We start from the raw sequence: 7,055 nt of genomic DNA on the forward strand, positions 1-7,055 counted from the left end.
TCTCTTGCTTTTTTCATGATCCAACAGATGTTGGCAATTTGATCTCTGATTCCTCTGCCTTTTCTAAAACCACCTTGAACATCAGGAAGTTCACGGTTCACATATTGCTGAAGTCTGGCTTGGAGAATTTTGAGCATTACTTTACTAGCATGTGAGATGAGTGCAACTGTGCAGTAGTTTGAGCATTCTTTGGCATTGCCTTTCTTTGGGATTGGAATGAAAACTGACCTTTTCCAGTCCTGTGGCCACTGCTGAGTTTTCCACATTTGCTGGCGTATTGAGTGCAGCACTTACACAGCATCCTCTTTCAGGATTTGAAATAGCTCAACTGGAATTCCATCACCTCCACTAGCTTTGTTCCTAGTGATGCTTTCTAAGGCCCACTTGATTTCACATTCCAGGATGTCTGGCTCTAGATGAGTGATCACACCATCATGATTATCCAGGTCGTGAAGATCCTTTTTGTACAGTTCTTCTGTGTATTCTTGCCATCTCTTCTTAATATCTTCTGCTTCTTTTAGGTCCATACCATTTCTGTCCTTTATCGAGCCCATCTTTGCATGAAATGTTCCCTTGGTATCTCTAATTTTCTTGAAGAGATCTCTAGTCCTTCCCATTCTGTTGTTTTCCTCTATTTCTTTGCATTGATCACTGAAGAAGGCTTTCTTATCTCTTCTTGCTATTCTTTGAAACTCTGCATTCAGATGCTTATATCTTTCCTTTTCTCCTTTGCTTTTTGCTTCTCTTCTTGTCACAGCTATTTGTAAGGCTTTCCCAGACAGCCATTTTGCTTTTTTGCATTTTTTTTCCATGGGGATGGTCTTGATCCCTGTCTCCTGTACAATGTCACGAACCTTATTCCATAGTTCATCAGGCACTCTATCTATCAGATCTAGTCCCTTAAATCTATTTCTCACTTCCACTGTATAATCATAAGGGATTTGATTGAGGTCATACCTGAATGGTCTAGCAGTTTTCCCTGTTTTCTTCAATTTCAGTCTGAATTTGGTAATAAGGAATTTGGTTTAGGTCATACCTACTTATTACTAAAATGAGTACATCTCACATTTTTTGAGAGAAAGAATAAATTAACTTTACCTTTGTTACTGGCTTAATACAAAGTCACTTTTTGAAGACAAAAATACTCCTCTGATCTATGGCAGTGCTGGTTTAATATGGCACAGGTACTGAATTTATTTTGGATTAAAGTTTTCAAATTGTAACAGTATGCAATTGGGGAAAGCCTTAGATAGTATTAATATTTATACTATTTTCTTAAGGACTTTAGTTAGGTTGATCCTCCTTTTTCATTCTTGCAGAATCTTCAGGAAAACATACCTTTTTTGCAAACTATGCAATGTGCTTTTCTTCCTCCTTTAAGACTAATTTTCATTTTAGTTGTGTCCAAAAGGACCTAGCCAGACAGACAGTAAGACCCAGAGCCACGTTTCTGTCTTAGCAATAGTGTGAGCTTGAACGAGTGCCTGAATCTTTCTGAGCATTAGTTCTCTCAACTGAATTCAGCAGAGTAAGACTTATTCTCTCTAAATTGCATAGGTATTGTGAGGACCAAATGAGATAATGTGAAAGCTAAGAATATAGTATTATACCAGTTTTTGTTCAATCCCTCAGTTGTGTCCAACTTTTTGCGACCTCATGGACTACAGCACACCAGGCCTCCCTGTCCTTCACTGTTTCCCAGAGTTTGCTCAAGCTCATACGCGTTGAGTTGTTGATGCCTTCCAATCATCTCATCCTCTGTCACCCGCTTCTCCTCCTGCCCTCAGTCTTTCCCAGGATCATGTTCTTTTCCCATGAGTCGGCTCTTCACATCAGGTGGCCAAAGAATTGGAGTTTCAGCTTCAGCATCAGTCCTCCCAATGAATATTCAGAGTTGATTTCCTTTAGGATTGATTGGTTTGTTCTCCTTGCTGTCCAAAGAACTCTCAAGAGTCTTCTCTAGCACCACAGTTCAAAAGCATCAACTCTTTGGCACTCAGCCATAAATGACTACTGGAAAAACCATAGCTTTGACTATACGGAGCTTTGTTGGCAAAGTGATGTCTTTGCTTATTAATACACTGTCTAGGTTTGTCATAACTTTTCTTCCAAGGAGCCAGCATCTTTTAATTTCATGGCTGCAGTCCCCATCCACAGTGATTTTGGAGCCCAAGAAATAAAATCTGTACTGTTTCCATATTTTACCTTTCTATTTGCCACGTGATGGGATCGGATGCCACCATCTTCATTTTTTGAATGTTGTTTTCTAAGCCAGCTTTTTCACTCTCCTCTGTCACCTTCATCATGATACAGTTGACTGTGATCATCTCTTCCAGTCTACTGATGCCACAATGATACCCAGTGAGCACTGCTCCTCAGTAGAGTAGCAAGAATGCAACTCCTCAGTGTGAACTATGGGAAAGTATATATGGAATAAAATGGGTGTTTTTCTAGGAATGTAAGGGAGTAGCATCCAGAAAGATGATGTCAAATGTACTTTTCCCACTTAGCTTCAATTTTCATTGTGATAAATCAAAGCTGCTGCTGCTAAGTCACTTCAGTCGTGTCTGACTCTGTGCGATCCCATAGATGGCAGCCCACCAGGCTCCCCATCCCTGGGATTCTCCAGGCAAGAACACTGGAGTGGGTTGCCATTTCCTTCTCCAATGCATGAAAGTGAAAAGTGAAAGTGAAGTCACTCAGTCGTGTCCAACTAGTAGCGACCCCATGGACTGCAGCCCACCAGGCTCCTCTGTCCTTGGGATTTTCCAGGCAAGAGTACTGGAGTGGGGTGCCATTGCCTTCTCCCAAATCAAAGCTAGATTCTCTTAAATATTTAAATGTCTCTTTGGTGAATATCTCACTCTTTTTTTTTTTTTTTGGAGTGGCAGAGGACACTGAACAAATAATTTTCCAGAAAACTGGCCTCTTTATTTCTATCCCCTGTGCCTGTGCCTAGGCAACAGGTTGTGCCAGTAAAGTAGGCAGGGTTGATTCAGTCAGTAATGCTATTAGATGGCATGGGCTTAGGAGACACTGAAATTTGATTTCTCTTGCCCAGGATATAATTTCTCCTTGTAAAATTAGAGCTTATGTAAAATTTGCAATCTTATTAGATTTTGCAATCCCTTATTAGAATTTTGGTTCTCTCTGATATATTAAATGTCCTTCCCATTCTCATGGCCAACATATATATGACACACACACTAGATGCAGGCATTGGAACAGGTACTGTAAATGTATCATATCCCTGCTTTTGGTGAGTTTATACTGTGGGATATAGTACTTGTGTCCTGCCATTTGCAAAAGGATTTTGAGTGGTATATATAATTAAAAATAAAGTCAAGGGAAGTAAGATAAATAAAAATAAAAATGAAAGAGACCTCACATCAGAAAAACACATCAGTAGATTTCACTTGTCCCCTACAATGAGTTAATCACTATTCTTTGGAAATGGATTGACTTCAGTTATGTCACCTCCTAAAGAAAAAGAGATTCAACTCAAGCTACATAGTCAAATACTCCAATAAACTTCTCTGTCCCACCCACCACTGCTATGCACACTTTTCTAGACAGGCAAGGGTTTCTCTGCTAAAACATAGGCCATTGTAATCCTTATTTTATTACAGAAACATTGTTCAAATAGGCAAATGTGGCATTGACTTTTTATTGGAAAAAGGTATACATGAATCTAACCCAGTTAAGGTATTTTTGTTTGTTTTTTAGAGTCCTGAAATAATTGTAGCTCAGCTGCTTGTTAGGGATAAACTAAGGGAAAATCTGAACACACTAATGCATAGATGCTGCACTCATTGAGCAAATTCTCTTAACAGAGTGATTCATTCCCTCATTCATTTATCAAATATACAGTTGATGCTTGAACAAAGTCAGGGTTAAGAGTGTCAACTCCCTGCACTGTTGAAAATCCAATTATAATTAATAGTCAGCCTTCCATTTCTATGGTTATCCAGCTTCTGTGGATTCAACCAACTGCAGACCACGTACTACTTGAATATTTACTATTGAAAAAAAGTGATATAAGTGAACCCAGGCACTTCAAACCGATGTTGTCCAAAGGCCAATTATGTATAGTACAGTGTTCTGTTTTGTAACTTAATCAAAGTCTTGGCTGGTTTCAGCATGCAGTGTGTTTAAGATCCCTACATGGATGTTTCAGGAACCAAAGACTGAGTGTGCTAATGAATCCTACAAATGGAAACAAAAGTCGAACAGGCAAATTAGAACAAGAAGGCAACAAAATCATTTCATTTATTATCATTTAAAATAAAATTTATGCCTGCTTTGAGGATGTCATAGCTACAGAGTTAATCAAATTACTAGTTTGACAAGCACTGGAACCCACCAATTGGTACAGATGCTAAATTTTTCAAGTGGCAAGAAATCTTTTCATGGGAACTTTTGTGATGTTAAGAAATTGATCACATATTTTAAAGTGACTACAGAAACTATAGTTACTGAGTCTCAACTGATGAAATCTCTAGAATTCATCATCCATAGCCTGTATAATTAATAATGGTAGGTAACATTTATTGTGGAGAAGGCAATGGGAACCCACTCCAGTACTCTTCCCTGGAAAATCCCATGGGAGGAGCCTGGTAGGCTGTAGTCCATGGGGTCGCTAAGAGTTGAACATGACTGAGCGGCTTCACTTTCACTTTTCACTTTCATGCATTGGAGAAGGAAATGGCAACCCACTCCAGTGTTCTTGCCTAGAGAATCCTAGAGACGGGGGAGCCTGGTGGGCTGCTGTCTATGGGGTTGCACAGAGTCGGACACGACTGAAGCGAATTAGCAGCAGCAGCAGCAGCAGCAACATTTACTGTGGATTTACTAAGTGACAGAAACACTGCTAAGTGATTTACACAAGCAATCTACTCTCTGTTGTAGAAAATATTAGGTCTTACCTCCCACTCTGAGAGTTTCTGCTCTGGAATGTGATTTTTCATCACTCAGTTTATAAAAATGAGTTAAATTGAGTTTTGTGTTCCAGAAATCTTTATTGAGTACTTACTACACATCAGACATTATACTAAATGCTAAGGATGAAAGAGGCTATGCTCTTAGCAAATGTAAACTTTAAAAGTTTCATCTAAAGAATTTGGTATGTCCACCCCCAACATCAATAGATCCTAGCCCTAGAAAAGGGAAAGATTACCCACTCCAGTAGTCTTGTCTGGGAAATCCCATGGACAGAGGAGCCTGGTGGGGTGCAGTCCATGGGGTCTCATAGAGTTGGACATGACTACACTTGCCCTTTTTCAGGCTGAGTACAAAGGGAAATTTGCCTATGTTGTTTGACTGTTTGAATGTTATAAGCAAAGCTCACAATGTCTTTAATAGAATAAGATCTATTCTCCTCCTTTGACAAATATGTTTTCCTAATGCTATGGAGAGATGTGATCTTAATCGGAATTCTGTGCTGAAAAATAGAGTTGAGGAAAAAAACATGTCTCAGTGTTAACCTCTACCTGGGGTACTTCTTGTCTTGTTCATCCTACATCCAGAGGTACCTCACATACATTCATGTATATTCACATGTCTGTGCACAGCCTCACTTTGACTATCCCTTAGGCATAAAGATGATCACATATGTAGTATGATCCATCCTCAGGGGAATAGACTAAGTTTCAAAGAGCCCTAGAATCAGGCCCAGGACCAGTAAGCAAGAAACTCTGTGAACTCTGGTACCCAAGCATGACCTAGAGAGAGAGAGAGGTGTGGGCTCCTGGCATCTATGTTGTGTTAGTACCAGAAGTCCTACTGTGAGGGGTGATGCAGAACCAAAAGTGGGCCCAGAGGGTGCCCTCTATACCAGGTATCCGCCTTCTCCCAGGGAGCTGGGCCACACAGCAGGAGGCAGGAGGCAAGAGGCAGGTTACCCAGCGAAGCTTCATTTGTATTTAAACCACACCCTATAGGTTCATGTTACCATCTGAGCTCAGGAAAACAAAACCAGGGCTCCCACTGATTCTTTATTATGGTTAGCTGTATAATTATTTCATTATATATCACAATGTGATAATAATGAGAGCTTCCGTGGTGGCTCAGATGGTAAAGAAGCTGACTGCAGTGCAAGAGACCTGGGTTCAATCCCTGGGTAGGGAAGACCCCCTGGAGAAAGGAATGGCTACCCACTCCAGCATTCTTGCCTGGAAATAATAGAAACAAAGTGTACAATGCATATAAGGAGCTTGAATTATCTCAGTCTAAAAATAGTAATTGCTACAAGTGATGAGAGGTTAACCATCCCAACAGCTCCCCTCACAAATTGCGTGGTCCACCTACCTGTAGCTCACTCCCTGCCTCCACTCATAATGACCTGCAAGAATATGAAAGAATAACTAGAACTTTTTAGCACATGTGAAAGCCCCACTCAGCTCATGCAGGCGTGCTAAGTCACTTCAGTTGTGTCCAACTCTGCAATGAACTGCAGTCCTCCAGCCTCTTTGTCCATGGGATTCTCTAAGCAAGAAAACTAGAGTGGGTTGCCATGCCTTCCTCTGGGAATCTTCTCAACCTAGGGATGAAACTCGCATCTTTTCTATCATTTGCATTGGCAGGAGGGTTCTTTACCACTGGGGTCACCTGGGAAGCCACATTCAACTCATATTATTCACTTAAAACCCTCTCTTACCTGCTGCACAAGTGCTCAGTTCAGCTCAGTTCACTCCCTCAGTCTTTTCCAACTCTTGCCACTGCATGGACTGCTGCACACCAGGCTTCCCTGTCCTTCCAGAGATTGCTCAAACTCATGTCCATCAAGTTGGTGATGCCATCCAACCATCTCATCCTCTGTCATCCCCTTCTCCTCCTACCTTCAATCTTTCCCAGAATGACCCTGATTCTGGTCATCAGGGTCATTTCCAAGGAGTCAGTTCTTCCCATCAGGTGGTCAAAGTATTGGAGTTTCAACTTCAGCATCGGACCTTCCAATGAACATTCAGGACTGATTTCCTTTAAGATTGACTGGTTTGTTCTCCTTACTCACCAAGGGACTCTAAAGAGTCTTACCCAGTGGGAAAGTTAAAAAGCAT

This window comes from Oryx dammah, unplaced genomic scaffold (assembly GCF_014754425.2).
Source record: "Oryx dammah isolate SB20612 unplaced genomic scaffold, SCBI_Odam_1.1 HiC_scaffold_4, whole genome shotgun sequence".
In the NCBI taxonomy this organism is placed as follows: domain Eukaryota; kingdom Metazoa; phylum Chordata; class Mammalia; order Artiodactyla; family Bovidae; genus Oryx; species Oryx dammah.